This window comes from Corapipo altera, unplaced genomic scaffold (genome assembly GCF_003945725.1).
Source record: "Corapipo altera isolate COAL_440 unplaced genomic scaffold, ASM394572v1 24b, whole genome shotgun sequence".
Classification (NCBI taxonomy): Eukaryota; Metazoa; Chordata; class Aves; order Passeriformes; family Pipridae; genus Corapipo; species Corapipo altera.
Genome location: NW_020884888.1, coordinates 783,075 through 803,973, shown reverse-complemented (window position 1 = coordinate 803,973; position 20,899 = coordinate 783,075). Strand labels below are relative to the sequence as shown.

General features: G+C 39.1%; 1 protein-coding gene across 1 annotated transcript in view; it reads left to right on the top strand.

Moving 5' to 3' along the window:
- Positions 1-20,899, top strand: part of MBP (myelin basic protein) — a 114,441-nt gene that overhangs the window by 37,717 nt on the left and 55,825 nt on the right. The gene's annotated exons all lie outside the window — the stretch shown is intronic.

The following is a 20,899-nucleotide window of genomic DNA, read 5'->3' as shown; positions in this document are numbered from 1 at the left end:
GAATGGGGAGCTCTGGGTTCCAACACCCTCTCAACAGACTGTATGGGTGTCCTGGCTAGTGACCTTTAACTCTAAGGAGTTATTCTGGGAGAATAAAAGGTTCATGGCATTTTTGAAGCTTATAGGGCTTGACAGATAGGCTTTGTATGAACTAAATTGCCTGTCTTGTATCACTCCTGATTCTATCTCTTGATGCTGTATATAAGGAACAGGAGTCCCTCTGAATATGTGTTACATGTAGCCCACGAGGGAGATGGCTCATATTGAACTACTAAACGTAGTGCACTATTGCACTATTGAACATAGTGCAAGTTTGTTTTACAGCATAGGAGCAGGGGCCCTTGGTTTTGATCCCAGCTTCTGAGCCCTGGTGTAAGCAGATGACAAGTTGTTCTGCTTTTTGCTCTGATGGGTTTGCTTTAACCAATTAGGCTGCAAACCATGGGCTGGTGAAGCAGAGGCAGAGCTCCTTTCTTCCTGCAGAGAGCCAGGCGGCCAGTTAATTTTCCCAGTCACTGAGTAAGACTTGGCCAAGTCTCCTGCTTAGTTCTCAATTCTGCTGCTGTGCTGCCAAATTGGGTCTTTAAGAAAATGAGGACTTCAGCAACAACTATGAGCATCTGGAGTTCTTTTGGTCATGATTTAGTGTGGTTAGTTTCAAACCTTGAAATGGTTCCTATCTGAATGTTGTTTCCTTAAGAGAAAAGAATGCCTGGTGCCTAACTGGACTAAAGATTTCTGGTCTGAGTTGGGACATCCTGCTTGTTACAATGTTGTTAATATCAAGGTATGGTTGTGACAGCAAAAAAAAGCTTTGAGTAGGAACTCACATTTTGAAGCATTGATTCTCTATGATTTTGCAATATCTGTTGAGTTACCTATTACAGGACAAAATTTGAGGGGAAGAGTGTTTTGGTTTGCTGGAGTTTTCAAAATCCTGCTTTAGGATAACTATTTTTCATAGTTAGGAAGAAATAGGAAATGGTTATTTGAATGCTGCACTCTAGGAGATGTGCTAGACTGTAGAGGTTGTAAACTTGCTAATAGAATTGCAAATGCAGTGTGTTTGCTTATCAACGTGCTTATTCACTTGGTTTAATAACTGCAAATATAGTTTATGTGTAACCCCTTTATACTAATATATTTGTTGGTGAAATGCAATATATGTAACTCAATCAGTTGCTTTTGTGTCAAGATAACCCACTTTTATTACAATAAATAATTTTAGAAAATAAAACTGTGGGCTGCTAGAGGCAATGGATGGGACAAAGCAGAGTAATGATAAGATATTATTGGCAATGTAGGGAATTGAATTAAAAAGATGTCTAGGTATTTCCAGCAGGCCACTTATTTTGTTCTGTGCTAAAAAGGCAGTGTCTTGGTCTAAAGTGATTATGGAGTCCCATGCCAGTAGTTATTCAAGCTGCTTGAGTTAGACTGTCAGTCAGTTCCCAAATAGCCTGTATATGGGAAGGATCAAATACATGTTAATACAATACAGCTATTAAAGTTTTTGTATTTAGAGCTGATGGATTCTAATCTGCATTTATTTTAAGATTTTTTTATTTTTTTTAATCCATCATGCTCCACCTGTTTTCTTCAGTCCTGGATCTGTTTCACACAGCTTTTTTCAGTATTGTTTTGACTGTGACTCTGGCAGTACCAATTCTACACAGAAGTTATGTAGTCAATGGATTTTACTACCTCTAAGGGAGAAGGTGAAGAGCTTTGCGAGGTCTGTTTTGCTTATCTCTGAAGTCTGCACTGTACAGCATATGAGTAATACCAAAAAATCTGTCTGAGGTCTAACTTCTCTGAAGTTACAGCTGCTTCTTTTTTATGATGAAATTACCAGCAAGAGAATAGAAGTGGAAATAGCTCCTTGTTTATGCACAGGTTTTCTCTCTCCAGTTCAATTCTCTGCCTAGAGAAGCAATTGAACATAGTGCAAGTTTTACAACTGCCTGCATGACTCCTTTAATTCCTGCTTGCCTATAGAATTGAGGCATGGATTTTAGCCTTCACAACACATATGCAGTGATGTAAAATTCTATTTGTGTGCAGAGGGTTACTAAGTAACAGTTGCTGAGGGAAATGCAGTCTTTAACTGTGTGACGTCTGTGCACTTAAAATTGCCAGCCAAGTAGTGCATTAGCATAGATTTTGCACATTATTGTAATGGGATTTGCTGTGGGCAGTGTGTGAGCAAAACCTTGTGAAAAACAACAACAGTGTAGTTTGAAGAGTTACAGTCTCCCTATAGCCTGGCCTTGTGGACAGAAGATAAAACCAGTTTTTGCCCATCTACTTCATCCTTTCCATACTGCACCATAGTTAAGGACCCTGATATATTTCATAGAATCATAGAATATCCTGAATTGGAAGGGAACCACCGAGTCCAGCTCCTGGCCCTGCATAGGACAACCCTAAGAATATCAAACCACGTGCCTGAGAGTATCATCCAAACGCTTCTTGAACTCTGTCAGGCTTGGTGCTGTGTCCACTTCCCTGCAGAGCCTGTTCCAGTGCCCAACCACCCTCTGGATGAAGAACCTTTTCCTAGTATCTAACCTAATCCTCCCCTGACACAGCTTCATACCATTCCCTCAGGTCCTGTCACTGGTCACTAGAGGTAAGAAATCAGTGCCTGCTTCATTTGCCAGCTTCCAGTCAACTAGAACCTTTCTAGATTCCCAAGACAGTTGAAAAATCATTGAGAGAGGTCTCATGATGACATCAGCCAGCTCCTTTATCCTGGAATGAATCCCATCAGGCACCATAGACTTAACAGGATCCAGCTGAAGCAGCAAGTCCTCCACAGGTTCAGGGTTGTCTGGGAGTTTATTATTCTCACAGTCATGGTCCTCTGGTTCAGGGCTCTGGGGGTCCTAGTTTTAATATTAGTATATGTATTTTAATATTTGTGTGATATTTGTATGTGTATTTGTAATTATATGTATATCTACTATAAATAAAAAGGTTTCCATATGTAATTGGTATGTTTTGCATGTGTATCTTCCTTCGGGAGGGGAAGGTTGAGTGGCAAACAAAAAGACCATTGTGACTTGGGAATTGACTAGGTGTTGATAATACAAGGAGGAGTTTGCCTTGAGCTACCTGTCTTCTGTTAACTGTGTTTACTTCTGATTTTTCACAGTTTATCAGAGGATTTGGTTTTTTCTATGGATTTTTTTTTGAGGAACGTTCCTTGGGAAAGGTCATGTGTCTATCCTTGAAAAGGGGCTTTTGTGTTGAAAATGATTCTACTTAAGTGATCAACCTTTCCTTTAAATCACACTTACTATAATTTACAGTAGGATTTTGAGCTGGAGACCTTTATATGCTGCTAAAGATGAATTTTTGAACTCTCATGAAGTCCTACATCTTTTAACTGATTTCTCTATTACAAAGCTACTTTATTTTCTGCAAATACTTGGAAGATAGGGAGGACTGTACATGTATATAAATAATTATTGCGGTGGAAAGGTAACATGAGATTATAAGGCTGTATGATTTGTTCACTGTGGATTATGGAGAACTTAATTTCAGGATGGTTCCTATATTAATTATATCATTATGTCAGAGTATATGAAAGATGTGCAAAACTAAATTTTTATAATGAACTACTTCCACAGTGCTTGTATAACGGTGGCATAAATATCTATTGGGTATATATAGTCATTAGTTTCTTGAATTTTTATGATGTTCTTTTAGCTGAATCCAAGAATGTTATTTGTTTATCACTGAGAAATGCATTATAGCTGGTAGTTGATCTTATGTTATTTACCTGGGCTCTGCAGTAATCAGCATTGCCACTGTCATGTGAATAGTATCATAACTTGTCAACTGAAACATTTACTTCATTTATTCAGTCATGGCAATTGTTTTTTAATTTATTTCTTGTTCTTTCTATGGGCAATTAAAAAAACCTAACAAACCAAACCAAGCAAACCCCAAAACTAATGATATCATCTCTGTAAACCTTTGTGTGTTGATTTCTATTCCTGGCATAGTAAAGACTCTTGACATTTTTGATGGGTTATAATTCCCAAGTACTGTCTGATTGCATTTTTTGCCACTGTTTGAGAGAGCAGAGTATCTGAGCATTTTGTAGTCTCTCATCCAGTCCACCCATTTTGGTCTTGAGGTCAGAAACCCTTCCCTCTGGGGAGAAACTGGTCCTGAATTTTTCACTGTTCTTCAAGCTCCTGTTTTTCTGTAATTCTCTGTGATCAGCTGTGACTGGTGTATTAGACACAGCTTTTCCCTCAGGAAGCTGTCATTGCTTGTGACGGTATTGACTGAGCAAAGTATCTTTAAAGTCTTTAGAAGCAGCAAAGCAGAACAAGGGGAGAAAAATTGTCAGCACAACCCTAAGTACATATCTGTTCTTCCAAACCCATTTCTTGTTGCTCCATAGGGACTCCTGTGTCTTTTCTCTCAAATGGCCAAGTTTAGGAGAACAAGGGTTAAGCCTTTTTGCTAGTAGTGCCTGCCTTTGCCATGTACTTCAGGAGCTGCTCAGCAGTTCCAAACACCTTTAGTGCAATCATTTATAGTCACTTAAGTAAAATGATGCAAAAAATAAACGGAATCTTTTCTGCAAAGCTACTTTGAGGCCAGTTGGCCCCTGCTGATCCTAGTGAATGGAGTTAACCCATTTCAGATGCAGAGTTTTGCATGTGTCTTTATTGCACTTAATGAGATTCTTATCTGTTTATTTCTGTAGCCTGTTGAGGTTCCTCTGAATAGGAGCTCTTCCTTTTAGTGTACTGACTAGTCCACCAGTTTGTTATTACCTGGGTCTTTAATAAAGACACTAAACAATATTGGCCTTAGAGTTGATCCCTGAGGGATGTGGATGCTGACTGACTGCCAGTAGGGTGCTGTGCTGTTGATCACAATCTTCTGAGCATGGTGATGCAACGAGTTATCTACCACTTGTATTCCACGTACCCAAACCTTGTCTTCTCTGTTTGAATATATGGGTAGAGTGGCAGACTGTGGGAGGCTGTGTCACAGGCCACACTAAAGTCAGGGATGTGATGTTATGCTTTTCCCCTCCTCCACAGAACCAGTCATTTCATCACAGGAGGCAGTCAGGTTGGTCAGATAACATTTGCCTTTGGTAAATCCAAGCAGGCTGTTCCCACACACCTTCTATCCATGGAGAACAATTACAGTTAAAACTGTTATGTCATCTGCCTTTAATAAAAAAGAGAAAAACAGCCAAGCATTTGAAATGCTGTGTACTAAGAATGTCTCTCACTTTACCAAAGCGTTATCACTCCTTCAGTGTTAACACAGAGGTTTCTGTTGAGTACAGAGTGTACCCTACCTTTGACAGTCTTTTATATTACAATAAAGTATTGCACTTTGGGATAATCGACAAAAAGCACTAAGGCCTTTTTTCTTTCAAGACAAATCCACATAAAAGACAGAAAAGGCATGACATGCACTTTCTAGTTGGATGATGGCCCTTATTTGCTTGAAACCTTTATAGGGAGATAGACAGTGGTCACAGATTTACAAAGTCTTGACTGATACCAGCCTGTACACTGTAAAGTACAGAGTTAGTGTTGAGTGGTCACAGAAAAAAGGCAATGCTGACGGGCTGAGCTAATGGTTGGGGTTTTGTTTGGTTGGTTTGTTGTTTGTTTACTGTTTTGATTTTTTTTCCCTCTAATTAAATAGCTATAAAAGAGGAAAGATCTAAAAATTAGGCACTAGAGGAAAAGGTGGAAGTTGAAGAAGAGAAGAACAGTTGTTCCTGCCTAGAGTTTGAGACAGACCTCGGGCAGTGAATAGAAATGTTTGCTAGTAGTTTCATGCTCCCACCCAGAACCTGGGGCTTGCACAGATGATGACTTTAGGTAGTGCAAGGTAGCATTTATTTAAATCCTTTTTTTTTTTTTTAATACATAGCACTTAAATTTCAACATGATACTTTTCTGGAAGCTGTGCAGGGTTTTTACTAGAACCACATTAATGAATCAAGCTCTGGTAAACTGAATCATCTTTTTAAATGTCAGATTCTGTTTGCTTTTTGGCTCACTGAGTGATAAGCTGGCTGCTCACAGGCTGTATTTCTGGTCTTAACCATTTCTCCTGTCCATACATGCACATGAGTCTTCCATTGTCATCACTTCTGATACTTATTTACATTGGTATTAGAGAAGATGGACATTTATTTTTACAATCAGTTGGGAATTTATATTTCTTGGTCTTTCTCAGGTTTAATTTCTTTGTTTGACTTTATACATTTGGAAAATGGAAGCTACAACTGTTTAAAGCAATACTGTCCCTTCAACAAAACAAGAAGTGCTCCTGAAGAACTTCAGGATTGTGTATAGTGCACATGGCATCTATCTTATTCAGTAATTAGATTAGCTCTTCATTCTTTTCAAAAGGTATGAGAACAGCCTTATGAACCATCTATATTACAGAACATGTATCTTATCATATTGACCATCTGAAAACACTTTGGATAAATGTTTTCTGATCACAGTCTTTTCTTTATGGTGTACATAAGTGGAAGCAATTAGCTTTACAGGAAAACCTCCCCTATTTCCAGGTGAGTAATAATGTGTATTTGCTGATGAATCAGATGTCACCTGGGACTCAAGAAGCACTGAGTGTGCGATCTGAATGAGTAATTTCTTTGGGCACTCAGGGTATGTCTTACCACTGACTTAGTGTGGTAAGCAGCAATCATTGACTCAAGATGACTATTTCTGAAAGTTAGGAATGTGTTAAATTATTGATATATAGGAAAAAAATGTAATATTTTAGCTGTACTCCTTCCATAGGAAATCACCAAGACCTGTTAGAAACTAGCCACATCGCTTCATGGAAGTTTGGAAAAATATTAAACAGATTGCATGTATGAAATATATATATATATATATATATACATACACACACACATAGACACACACACACATACATGTGTGTACATACACAATATTGCATACCCCCATCTGCATGTTACACTCTGGGCTGCATTAGAGTGTAAGTATGCTCCAGAGGAGGGCACCAAAATCTGGAGGTATTAGTGGAACTGGTACAGCAAACCAGTTGGTGCCTGGGTAGCCAGAATTCGATGAGGTCAGGCTCAGTGACAATCCTTAAAATGTCCGGAAGTCCCAGTGTGATCAGATGCTCTGATCAAGTTTAAAATAGGTGCTCAATAAAGTCCAGGTACCTCACAACTGCATAAATATTCTGATATTATTGCTACTGGTTGAAACAATGCATCCTCTGTTTTCTTGTAGCTTACTTCTTGCTTTAGAAGACTTTCATGTACCAATTGTGGGGCAACTAGTGAAATTGGCCTCTGCCACTTATTAACATTGGCAGCTCTTTGGGATTTGTTGTTGTTCTTGTTGTTTTTCCCCTCACAGTGGTCAGTACTATTTGAATGCTAATTTAGACATTTTAAACATAGACTGAACAATTGCCTGAAAATAAACAATTAAAATGTCATCTCTCTGGTCTTGTTTGGGTAAACAATCAGGTTTGTTGTGTTTTTTTCCAAAATATTTTTCCTCTGAGACTTTCTTATTCCCTTCTGAGATGGGAAAGTTCACCTGTTGAATACATAGGTTGTAGTTCAGCATGCAACTTCCTACATGCATTACAATGGTACATTTTTCTTTTAATCATACTGTGCAATACTCTGCACAGTAGATTTTGTGAGAGTGACTCTGTGTTGGGTTAAAGTGTGGAGGGAAGCATTGTTCTCTTGTTTGTTTTCAGAAAATGCCGTGGGTTGTCCCTGGCTGGATGCCCAGTGCCCACCAAAGCTGCTCTATCACTCCCCTCCTCAACTGGACAGGGGAGAGAAAATATAACAAAAGGCTCTTAGGTCAAGATAAGGACGGGGAGAGATCACTCACTGGTTACTCTCATGGGCAAAACAGATTTGACTTGAAAAAAGCTAATTTAAATGATTACCAGTCAATTCAAAGTAGGACAATGAGAAATAAAAATTAAATCTTAAAATACTTTCCCTCCACCCCTCCCTTCTTACTGTGCTTAACTTCACTCCCTTCACTCCTGCACAGGGACAGGGAATGGGGGTTGTAGTTAGTTCATCATGCCATGTCTCTCAGCATCTTCCTCCTCAGGGAAGGACTCCTCACGCTCTTCCCATGCTCCAGTGGGGTCTCTCCCACTGGAGACAGTCCTGCCTGGAGACAGTCCAGTCCTGGAGACAAGTTTCTCCAACCTGAGTCCTTCCCATGGACTGCAGTTCTTCACAAACTGCTCCAAGCATGGGTCAGTTTCCACAGGGTGCAGTCCTTCAGGAACAGTCTCCTTCAGCATGGGACCCCCTAGAGGCCACAAGTCCTGCCAGCAAAACTGCTCCAGCCTGAGCTCATCTCTCTGTGGGCCATAGGTCCTGCCAAGAGCTTGCTCCAGCATGGGCTTCCCACGGGGTCACAGCCTCCTTTGGGCATCCACCTGCTCTGGCATGAGGTTCTCCATGGGCTGCAGGGGGTCAACTGCCTCACCATGGCCTTCACCATGGGCTGCAAGGGAATCTCTGCTCTGGCGCACCTCCTTTTTCTTGGTGTCTGCAGAGTTGTTTTTCTCACGTATTTAATTTCTCCCTACTGCTGCAGGTTTGTTTTGCCTCCCTTATTGACTACATTATCCCAGAGGCACTGTCAGTATAGCTGATGGGCTTGGCCTTGATGAGAGGCAGATCCATCTTGGACCTGTCTGGTCCATTGGACATTGGTTGCATCGGACATAAGGGAAGGTTCTAACAGCTTCTCAAAGAAGCCACCCCTGTAGCCCCCCTGTTACCAAAACCTGGCCATGCAAATCCAGTGCAGAAAACAAACTAATGGAATAAGGAGCAAAATCATGGGAGGAGGTATCTGTTTTTACACAAACCATTGACATAATGCCATATATGCAGAGGTGACTGGCAAATTTTGCTTTGAAGGCATTCACCATTGTGAAAAACTGAGCAGGCTTTAATGCAATTCTCACCATTAGCAGTGTCATATTGTTCGCTTCTGAAGAAGCTGTCAAAGAAGAAAATACAGATTTTTTATGTAATATTAGTTTTCCTGTTTTATCAGTGTTCTTGCACTATGAGTGATCTGTGTGGGTACTGACTGGGTACTTGCTGAAGACTTGGAGTGTGTATGATGTCTGAAGAAGAATTGACTTGCTAATGATTTTCAAATTGCCTGATATCTGAAAATAATCATAAAGAGCCATGATCTTGTTTAGCGCATATGAATGTTGCAAAAGGGAAATTATGATGCTAATAAGGGTCTACTCCTCCATTCCTGATAATGGATACAAAAGTCAAAGCAAGCAGCAAATGGGAGCAGTTTCCATTTGTGTCGGAGACCTTGCTGTGGAATTTTTTCCTTGTTGTTGGAGTAGATTATTTTTGGTTAGATTTTTTGACATCTCCTAACTTGCATTATATTGCTTTAGTGTTAATTAGGTGCATTGTTTTGTGTTATTTATTGTATATTTTATGACACTCTTTCTGGTTCAGTTTAGACAGTTTCTTGAAAATGACTGACAGCTAGAATATTTCCTAAATCAGTTAGTCTTCTCTTTAGATTTTGCATTTTGTGGTTGTTAAGGTAACTGGAAAAGTGAGAAAGGGATCCTCATTGTGCTTCTCTTCAAGTGTCTCAGGCAAAATTTAAAATTGATTGTAATAGGTGGTCTGAAATTGCTTTCTTAAAAATATTCAGATAAGTATTGTATACATTTTGGTGTTTATTCTTTGTCTCTAGGATGTTTCTCTGTGTTCTAGTAAGTAATTTTATCTATGTACCATGGTCAACTGTCTACTAGTTGGTTTATACCTGGAAGACTTACAGTGGCCTGCTGAAAGAAAGGTCAGCCAGATTTGGGCCCAAAGTTGGACATCAGGTGAACAAAGCCCTGGGGTAGTACTGTGGCTTTCTGAAGAGGTAGTTCTTCCTGCCAGATAATTTTAATGTCAAAATTTAGCATTGAACTTTCTGTTTCTTCCTGCTGGTTGACTTGAGTGAGAATTGGAGTTGCTGAGAGTTAATGGGCAAGGCCTATCTCTTAAAATGATCTATTAAAAAAGACTTACAAAGGTGATTAATACTTCTAAGAGTCTTGCAATGTCTTTGGTGAGGTATGGAAATTACATAAGGTACGACTACATTTCTGTGTGTACTTTCTCTTTTAGGAGAGAGATTTGGGTCCATGGTGTTGTGGAACAAGGGTACAGGAGCCAGGTTTTTCTCCTTGATCTTCCCAGTGAGGACGTAGGGCTTGAATAGAAGCAAAGGGATCCTGGAGGTCAACAACTGGTTGCACAGCTGATCTTGACAACAGGCATTTGGCTTTTACAACCATGGAGACCCTCTATGAGGGGCAAGAACTGCTCAGAAAAGACTGAATCTACCTGACCAAGTCAGGCAAAAGCATCTTTACCAACAGGCTGGCCAAGCTGGTCAGGAGAGCTTTAAACTAGGAATAACAAGGGAGAGAGACGGCAACCCACAGACAAGTGAGGAAGTGATGGACTGGCTTTGCAAACAAAGGATGATGTGGACAAGAGTAACCTTGGAAACAACATAATAGGGCTGAAGGCAGAGGTTGGTTCCATGAACTATCAAGGAAATACTTGTTTTTGCATAGCGAGTCTCCATTAGACTCAGAGTTTTGATACGAATTAGTTCATAGCAATTTTTTTCTATAGTGTTATAGTGAGGAATTGTTTTTGACACGGTAGTATATTGATAAAGTGATCCTTGATAACATGATCAAAAAAGGTCTTTCCTTTTCTTCACATATTGATAGCGAAGGTAGCACTAAGCTAGAACTAGTAAAAGCAATGAAATGTCCTTCTGTTGTGCCTGTACTTTAGTGCATGGAGCTTTTATCACCTGTGGTATTTGCTGGATGCATTTATTTATCAAATACAACAGAGAAATGAGACTGACTGCAGGAAATCTTGATAGTTACCCTTTCCTGATCACCATTCTGTGCTGATTACTTAGGCTTTAATTTCAAAAGTCTTCTACAAAACCATACACTTTAGAAGTGAATAGAGATTTTTTTTTGTATGCTTGATGTTTTTTAAAATTTACTCAAGTGGTAGTTAAAAGATATCATACCACTGTTTTACAGTTATAAAAACTATTTTGTGTCTTTATCAGTTTCCTTTAACCAACAAAAAGCCCTTGGTTCTGTGCCAACTGTATTTCAAAACTCTTATCTGAAAATAAAACTTTATTTACATTTTGAAAAGGGCAGGCACATTGATTATTTTGTAAATCAAATTATTTTGCCCCTGTAAAACTTGACATTTGAAAATATTTTCTTCTAAGTGGTGTTTGTGCATATATTTACACTCCACAGAGGACTTATGTTCATTTTAGAAGCACAAAGTCGTCATTTTCTTTCAAGATCATGCATTTAATATTGGCCTATTTAAATCAAACAGGGAAGTGGGAAAGTAATTTTCTGTTTGGGGTGGATAGACAGGTATATTCATATGAAGGCCTCGTTTTGCATGACTGTTGGTGTGTTCATGGCAGCTTCCCCTTAACCAAGTGTTACATAACAAGCCTTGTTTTCCCACACCAAGTGGAGTGAGGGAGGGCCTGTGTGGTGGATTGGATCTGAGAGCTGGTTTGGTTCAGTTCTCTCTGTCTCTCACCTCACATTACTAGGATGGATTAGTTTTAGCCCCTGTTCCACCATTTGTCCAGCTCCTTGAGGGCCCAAAAAGTCACGGGAGCAGCCCAGCTTGTGGGGATGGTGAAGAGGGAGCGTGCAGGCCTCAGAGATGGGACAAAGTTGGGACCATAGGAGGAATTAAAGGTTAAAATACCTTGCCACTTTTGAAAGGCAAAGGTGTCTTTTTCTCAGCAACCCACAACCCCCCCAAAAACCTAACCCCTTTTTTTACAAGATTTAAGAAATATCTGTTAAGTTTTATTATTTTTTTATCACAGTGCAGAAACAAATGCATTCAAATTCTGACACTGTGGTCAGAATTTCCTTTGAACCAAAAAATCTTGCAGGTAAATATAATATGTTTTATTATCGGGCAATTTGTGTGTAAAATTTTTCTTAGCTTTGGCCAAGAAATACACTTCATGAGGCTACAGACTTCTAAGTGACCTAAAGCAGCATCAGTATATTGGAAAAGTTCCCTTCTAAAATTAACTGCTTGATGTTAAATTTTATTCTGCTTTTAATTCTTGGCAAATACATGTAAATTTTGCTTTTTAAATGCTGAAAATGTCTTGGTAGGTTTTAGGGAGTTGAAGGGATGTAATTTTGAATGTAAAGTACTCTCTATAGCTGCTCTCTATAGCAGCTTTTGAACTTTCTTTCCCCATGAGCTATAGGCTTGGAAGTGAAAATTAAATTCAAGAAGTTGTAAGTTCATTTTTGATGTGTAGTGGCAGTTGTTTCAGTGTTTCCTGCTCATTAAGCTCAAAAAGGATTTGAATTAGTGTCACGAATCACTGTGAGTAGAACAGCAAGAAAGTGTTTTAAAGTTATCTGCTGTTTTTAGCTTCTTTTTGTAGCCTCTTAACACAGATCAAGCACTAAAAGATACTTTTATTATTCAAGAAAGCCAGTCTTCAACTGCATTGAGGAAATGACCCAGGCATATATTCTGTGTAATTATTTTGCACAGTGAGGTACTGGTTCTTGCGAATAATGGAATTAAGAATAAATTACCAGAAGTGAAATTCTAGCCTCCCTGCAATCTGGTTTGCTGCTGGGGAACTGGGCAAAGCTAATCTTTGGTGTTATGAGCACATAACTCAGAGTTCCTTCTGTGCGCGTTTAATTAGCACAGTTGTGCTTCAGCTTTTTGTAGCCCACATAGTCACATGTGTTCCACTTGGCTTCTGCAGGCTGGTGGAGTCAACAATTTATGTTGATGAGGGAAACCTTATCTGTTTTCTCTTAACAATGGTAATGCCAGCTTTAGAGTCAGGATATCAACTGTGTTGGTTTTTTGTCAAAAATACCTGTCTGCTGTCAATTGGAGTACCACAGAAGCCAGAAGATTTTCACACAAAAGACGTTTTATTGCTGATAATGTGGCAGAAGGGTTTATTTCTAATAGTCTCGTACTGTTCTTAGGCTTGACACTTTTACAATGCATATTTCTGAGATGGTCTGTAATAGTTTCATTTTGTAATATATTTCACTCAAAATACCTTCTAGGTGATGGAAGAAAATGAATAGTGGGGGGTTTTTTGTACTGATTTAAGACACTTTCTTGTTCCTGGGTCACTGCAGATGTGTGTGATGCCACAGATTTGGACATTGCTTCAGGCATAATTTTTTATTTTTTATTTTTTTAAACATCCATAAGCATCAGGCAAACACAGCAATGCAGCATTGTACAGCCAGTCGTTGGCGGGAGTCTGGGAAAGGGCTGTAGCCTCTCCTCTGAGTACCATGACATCAGGTAACTTCTGCACTGAATCATGGTTTGGAATGATGAAGTCTCCTAGCCATATGCCTTTGTGCCCAGATATTTCTAGGTCGCCTGCAGGCAAGTGTTAGAAGACCTCTCAGTCCCTTTGCTTTCTCTGCTGATTAGTGCTGCTTTGTAGAAGCAGCAGGAATCCTCACTGTGTTGCTTTGAGGCATGTTTGTAGTGCTGCTGAGTGCCCTGCTGTGCCATTGCATTGAGCTGCCCATAGACAACTGGCATTACTTTTGCATCTCTTCTCTCTTCCTGTGGTTAAAAGGGGCAAATCAACAGGTTTGCTGCCACAGTCAGTCCTGTATAGGCCCCTGAGGAGAATTCAAGGCTGAGGATCTCTAATTATTTGGGCAGCAGCAATTATTTTGCTTTTTATTAATTGCAAACTACCAAACTCAAGCCTGTGATATAAGAAGTTCAATGTATGAGGTTGAAAGGTATTTTTTGCCTGAACCACCCCTGCCCCCGAAAACATTTGTAATGCTCTGTTCCTGACTGGTGGATTGTTATTTTGCACTTTTTAAATGGCTTTGGGTTTTTCCCTCTTAACTACTGTGCATCATTCTTTAACTAGTTGCTAGATTTTGCATCTCTGTTGTGCTTTTACAATAGATTTGAGTATTCAGATGCTTAGATAACCTTTTTTATCTTTTTCTGGTATATCAGATATCTATATGAATTCAGATTTTATGAATATGCTGGAATATAGAAGTGCTTTCATTAGCTGTGAAGAAAACTGGACTGCTCTTGTACAACGTTTTATTATAGCCCTTCAGAAAGACCTCAGGTGGTGGCATTTGCAAATTACTGGTGTGCTAGGGTCACACACTGCCGTTGTTCAATGGATTTATGAAGCTTTTAAGGAGATACAAAGTTGATGCTGCAGCCTCAGCTCTCAGTGTATTTATGACCTAAACCACATCCTTTTCTTGAAAAAAATAGAGAGTGAAATATTTTCACTTATTCAGCATGCAGCTAAAACAAGTGCTTAAAGGAAAGTAGTCAGTCTAGATAAGATGAAGGTGATGAGTGGACTGTGAAAGCATTGTTATTGATAGTTGTCACTTTTCAGACCATTCTGGAAATGTGTTTGAAGACTTTTTGTAAAAGAGATGTGCTCTTGTGCTTGATAGCCAAAGTTTTTATTTTTGATTTTGTTCATTGAGTGTTGTTATGGTTCCTCTTCAATTCATGAGGTCAAGAGCTGCATCCATCAATGTGCTTGACAGATGCTGTTTGCAGTGGCACTATAGAAACACTGCCTGGGTTCAAAGCAGGTAGGACATGTGCTTTAATAATAGTAGGGCCAGGTCAAGTGTTCTAGAGCCGTCAAACCTCACTGTGTTGCCAAGTGTGGGTTTAGGTCCTTATACTGATCTTCACAGTTTCCTATTGCATGTGCCACTGCACTGCTTGTACAGCTGGTGCAGTGGCAGTTGCTCTGTAGGACTGGCAGAGGAAATCGCAAGTCATAACCCTGTCCATACTTGTCTGAATTTTATATGAGTCACATCCAGGTTTCCTGTGTATGGTTTCAGGGTTAATGTGCACTGAGTGGAAGACATCTGCTTGAAATTGAATATATTGACCCAGAGCATATTTTTGTGTCTTGTTTTAACTTGTTTTGCAAATTCCTTGCTGCTTTATGAGAATTTCTGATTCTGGCAGTATCTTAGAGTACCCATGAAGTAACAGATTGCTGACACAGCTTTTCCTCTCCCTCTACCCCTGTGCATAGGGTACCTGAGGTTGGTTTTTTTCTGTTCACAGTATTCTTACAAAAATCTTGATTTTTGCACGGGGTTTCCTGACCTGCTTTTATTTAGTTTTGTTTCCAAATGAACTCTGTCATTTTAGCAACTTGCTCCCAAATGCAATTAACCTCTGTTAGTGGTATGGACACAGTAATGTAATCCCTTGTTTTCTCCCTGTTACATGCTTGAAACTCCCTCCTCAGAATAGGGAAATACCGTATGGACTAGTAAAGCTAACTAGTAGCATACCGTAGGTTCATTAATTGCCTTTACCTGTTACATTCTGAGCTAAAGAGACTTCAGTTCAGTTATAAAGTATGAGAATCCCATTGTAGTCAGGAACATTTAAAGGCTCAGAATATTCTGTGAAATCTGTGAAATCTGTGAAACGTCTCCACAAACAGAAGTAATTTTTAAACACCCTTCGTAAGTGAAGGGAAGCACACAGCAAAATAGCGTGGAACTGGTAATGGGGAACGTAGCAAAGTTTTGAGCTGGAATTCAGTGGGTTTTATTGCAACCCCTTGGTATCTTAAGGTTTTCTAATAGACTGACTTAGTTTCTTCAAAGGTCTGGATAATGTGTCTGAGGCGTCTCAGACCTTTTCCAAAGGGCCTTTGTCTGCCTTGGAGGTTACTGATGGGATCCTTCTGTTTGCAACTTCTTTTGAAATTCTCCATCATTGGATTCAACAGCAGCAGTAGCACCATACTGTTGGAGCTGAGAGGAACAGAAAACTCTCTTTGGAAAACTCTAGCCCTCTGTCTTTACATCACCCTGTCATTTTTTTTTTTCACTCTTATATCTTAAATAAGATTTTGACACATGCACAGGAATGTAAAAACAATTACATATAGAATTTTGTAGAAACTATCAAGTATAGGATATTTTGAGTATTGCATTTTAGAAACTGAACATAAAGAATCTGTAGAAATGAAAATAAAAGTGAGATATGAGATATACTAGAAAATTGAAGATGATTGTGATTAGCATGATGTTTGAAAGAGTTATTTTATTTAACTGAAAATTGATGGTAAAATCTAAATCCTTTTCTTGGCTGATGGGGACTGAAGAATGAACTGATGTAGGAGTTCCTGGAATGTTTTCAAGAGCTTAAAGCTGTATAGATAACATGAGCCCAGCTTCAGTCTGGCATAACCCTGTTCTGAATGATGGCAGTAGTCTTGCTGGAGGAGTACGAATCAGCCAGTATTATGATGTTAAAATTCACCATTCCTGCTTTGTGCAAGAAGCCTGGTGCTTGCTAATATGTCTATGAGCTTTTGTACTAATGGAAAGGGTTTGGAAAATCTCTACATTTAAGAAGAATTAATGGTTGAACGTACTTGTTAATGTGGGTGGGTCCAGGTGATCTCTGCTCACCTGAAGAGGGCCAACTGCCATTCCATGAATTCTTGCTGCTAATAACGGTTGTCCACAGCATCTCATCTTTTTGATTGTGTTAAGCTGTACATGTAAAAATTCCTCTCTTTGAACAGGAGCTAAAACCTTTGAGACTGAGGTCTCTGATAAGAAAGTAACAAGGAATTCTTCCAGCTTTTATGAAATCAACATTATTAATACTTACTCTGGAGGTTCACAGTACAAAAATTATGAAGAAAATTATGGTTGTTAAGATTGACTTAAATCCTGTCTGGCTGATTGCAGCAGTATTTGGTATTTAGAGACACATCTGTGCATTTGACAGACTTAATGATATATGTCTCTCAATCCTGTTACTGTCACAATTTTGAAGGAGCACATATTCCTGTTTAAAAGATTTTTCTTATTTTTTTTCGCATGGAACTCTGTGGAAAATCAGTTAGCTCTGAGAAGAAACAATACATAGAGTGTCCTGAAGGTATACTATAGCCTGAACAGCATACATACATTTTGTGAATGAAAGGTAGCCTTGCATGGTAGAATTTAGGTGAATATCATTGCAGAAGCAGAAAATCAGGAATGCTTTGCAGACTTCTTCAGCTGAGTCTGGAGCAGCATGATCTACTGCTGTGGATATAGTTTGGATTATCCAGATTGTTATTGTCTGCAACAATTTCTGCTTTTTCTCCTATTTCAAAATGAAGGTTTATTGACAGTCAAGTATGGTTTTATCCATTAGAAACTCTTGTCTGTCTTTTGAAGTGGTGTCTGTTGTCTGTCTTAGTTTTATAAATGTAACATGGGGAGGAATCAAGTGTAGCCATGCCTCCAATGCTGCTAGGCATTGAGGAGGGAAGGCAATGTGCTGTGGATAGGAATGAATGAGAGAAGGAACTGGAGAAATGTCTATGCTGCCAAAGCAGCAGTTGGTGCACTCATGGTCTGTGTTGTCTTGCTGCAGTTAGAATTCTTGATGTCCATGTGTGGCACTTTTCTGAAAATAAAGAAAATTTTAGCTGTTTTCATTTGTGCCATTGGGATGGAATTAAACATAGTAGCTAAGTATATAATAAGAAAAAGGAGTAGATTGTAAAATGCAGGACTGGGAGCACAGAAAATATGAATCTTTGCTTCACAGTGGATTTCTTTAATTCTCATTTAGATATAACACTTCTTGAATAATTGTTTGGTTTCTGATGAGAATTTTTAACTTTGCTATGTGGTTTTATCATTTAGAAACTGAAGTCATTGAGTAACAGCTTTGTGGTTAAAGGAAAAGAAACAAGCCCTTCCTAACTAGTATGCAAAAATGGCAAACTAGTTAAAAAGTGAGCTTGAATACTCTATAGTACAACTTTCCGTTTCCTGAGGACATAGCTGCTTCTGTAAATGTAATATGCTTCACCACACTTTTTAACCTGGCCCAGTACCTGCAGAATATAGCTTATTGTAACTCAGCATTTCTTAACATTTCCCACATAGGTAAAGATCATCTAAGCAGACACTGATAGCAGCAAAACGCCAGTAGCCTCACTTCTTACACTAATGGGTATATATATAGCCAAAACATTTTTTTTATATTGCTGTTCATTTGTTGCAAATATTTTGATAGCTCCTGGTTATCTGTATATTTACCTTTCAAAGTTTTAAAATGTTGTGTAATATGGAGCCTGTGGTGTTCACATGGATGGAAAACAGGTGAACTGAGTCACAAGGCACCGGGGACAGCTACAGTAGGAAGCTGGGCCAAAAACGTCTTGTGAAACTGAGGCAGATTATAATGCAGTTTCTAATTTTTATCAGGTCTGAATCAAGAGCAGCTGTTCATGTACATATTCACATATATACAGTTGATGTATATGTGTATGTCTTATTTTGTGAATGCTTTATGAAATAATAGAAGTATTTCCAGTCTGTGACCAGCTGTTATCATGCAGTAGATGCTGGCTTGCTACGTAGATGTTTATGGTGTTTTGGAACATGAGTGGCCCAATTCATGTAAGAAATACAACTTAATCGTGCTTTGGTAGTGATTTTGGTGCCCTATGGTTTCTCTTCCAGTGCTGGAACACCTGCAGAATGGGGCACATCCTCCTCACTTTATCTGAAGTACAGGTTGGAGGCTTTAGTTAAGAGATGCTTTTTGGGGTGAGAGAATTTTTTTGAGTTTAAGCCTATTAAACTCATTGAGTTTAATGTTTATTTCATGCTAAAATCATATATCTATTCTCTTGGGAACTGATACTGTAAAATAAACCTATTTTCCCTATCACTATGGAAACTGCATTGAGTATTCAACCTGAAAGAGCTAGATAGAATTATGTTTACTCTGTTATGTACAAAGGGCCTTTATTTTATAGCCAACCACAAGCACACTATAACTGTAGGTAAAGAATCCCTCCTGGCACAGCTCAGGCAGGGTAAGGCGATGTGCTTTCACTTTTTCTGTTCACCTATTGAAAGAATGGAGATAATTTTTTTTTCAGGATACTAGAAAAAAGAATCAAGCAACTGACCATGCCTTGACTTTTCAAGTGCTGTATTGCAGCACAACTTGGTTTGGAGGATCTGGATCATTGATTGTTCTTTTGCAGTGATTTTCCTTGTATTGGTTTTGGTAATATAAATATTATATATATGACAGCAAAAATGTGTCATTTTTTTGGTGCAAATAATAAAGCAAACCAAATCTTTTTAAAGTTTGCATTTTGGTTAAGAAGACATGCCAAGCAGAATTACATCCAACCATGCACTGTCATGTTTTAGGCTGATAAATCATACAACTTTGCTGTCATCGTCTTGGAGCTGGTATCTGTCAACACCAACATTGTGACTTATGCAGGGATCAGACAGCACATCTGCTATGTAGTTTTTCCAGTGATTTAACTCAACCCAAAATGTCTCAGGGTTCAGTCTTTCTAGTTTCCCTGTGACTGCCAAAACCATGTTTTCAAAGTGAGGGATGCAAACATCTCTCCACTAAGAGCTTGGAGTGACAACTCGTTTCATAGCTGAGTATCACATCTGAGTATCACAGCTGAGTATCTGCTGGATAGTGTTTTGTTGTTACTGCTCTTGATGCCTTACATCAGGTTACAGACTTTCAGCTGTTTCCCAAGAGGAACAAGAGCATGAGGCATAGCAACCCCTCTCCTCCTACACTACCAGCTTTACCATATATGAAATATAATGAAATACACTTGAAGATGGATGTAACAAGCACTGCCTTTACAAAACCTAGAGCATTAGCTCTGATCAAGAGTTCAGATATCCCCTTTGTTTGGGAAAGCCCTGAACCTGGTTTGATCATCTAAATGTATTAATTTTGCCTCATCCATGACGACACAATTTTTAATTTTTTTTTTTTTTCCTTTGGGATTGGCTTACCCTGCTGTAGCTGATATCCTCTTCTGCTTTTTTCAGAGGTGAAGGTTGTTCTCCTTCTCTCTCTACAACAAAGATGAAGTTGACTTGCTGCTCACTGTAGAGCAACTAAAATAGGAGGGAGAACCCAGCTGCAATATGCAGCTTACAGAATCAGTGGCCTCTAAATGCAGCTCATTCAGTAAACCATTACAGATGCTGTGGACCTTGGCTTATGTCCCTCCTGTGTGTGGACAGCACCTAACACATTGCACGCTGGGTGGCTCCACAACTTACAAATTATATCTGTGGGGAAAGGACTTTAAGTTATTTGTGCTGATCACGGAGTTGTTTACCCAAAACAAGTTGCTTCCCAGTACAGCCACGACTGATTTCTGACTGGGTTCCTCCATCTTCCCGAGGGACACTAGTTAGGCCAAAGTGACATGAGCATCTGCTAAAATTGACTTCCCTCCTCAGATCTAAGAGGTTCATAGCTGATGGGTTTTCTGCACGGGATGCTCAGGTTGGTGCCTCGAGGGAGTGCAGAATCCTTTCACTCCTACAGGAACTTCCTGCTCCTAGAAGGACCTGCAGTTGTCCTCTGAAGCACAGTTTCTCCATCTCTGCTTTCCCTAATTCTTATCTGCTGCTGTGTGACACCAGTAGGCTTGCTAGGTCTATCTGTAATTTTTTTTCTGAAAAGTCTTGCTGTCTTGCTTCAAAGTCTCTTGAGTTTATGTGCCTTTAGTTTGCACTCCTGTGTTCTATAGGGAGGTTAACAGACTTAATCTTCTTATATCTTCCTAATGAAGATTCCCTTATTAATAAGGGAAAAAAAGAGAAGTTTGGGAGTGTTTCTGAGACCCAAGATAGTAATTTTCATGAACAGATTGTAAAACAGCATTTTCAAATATAT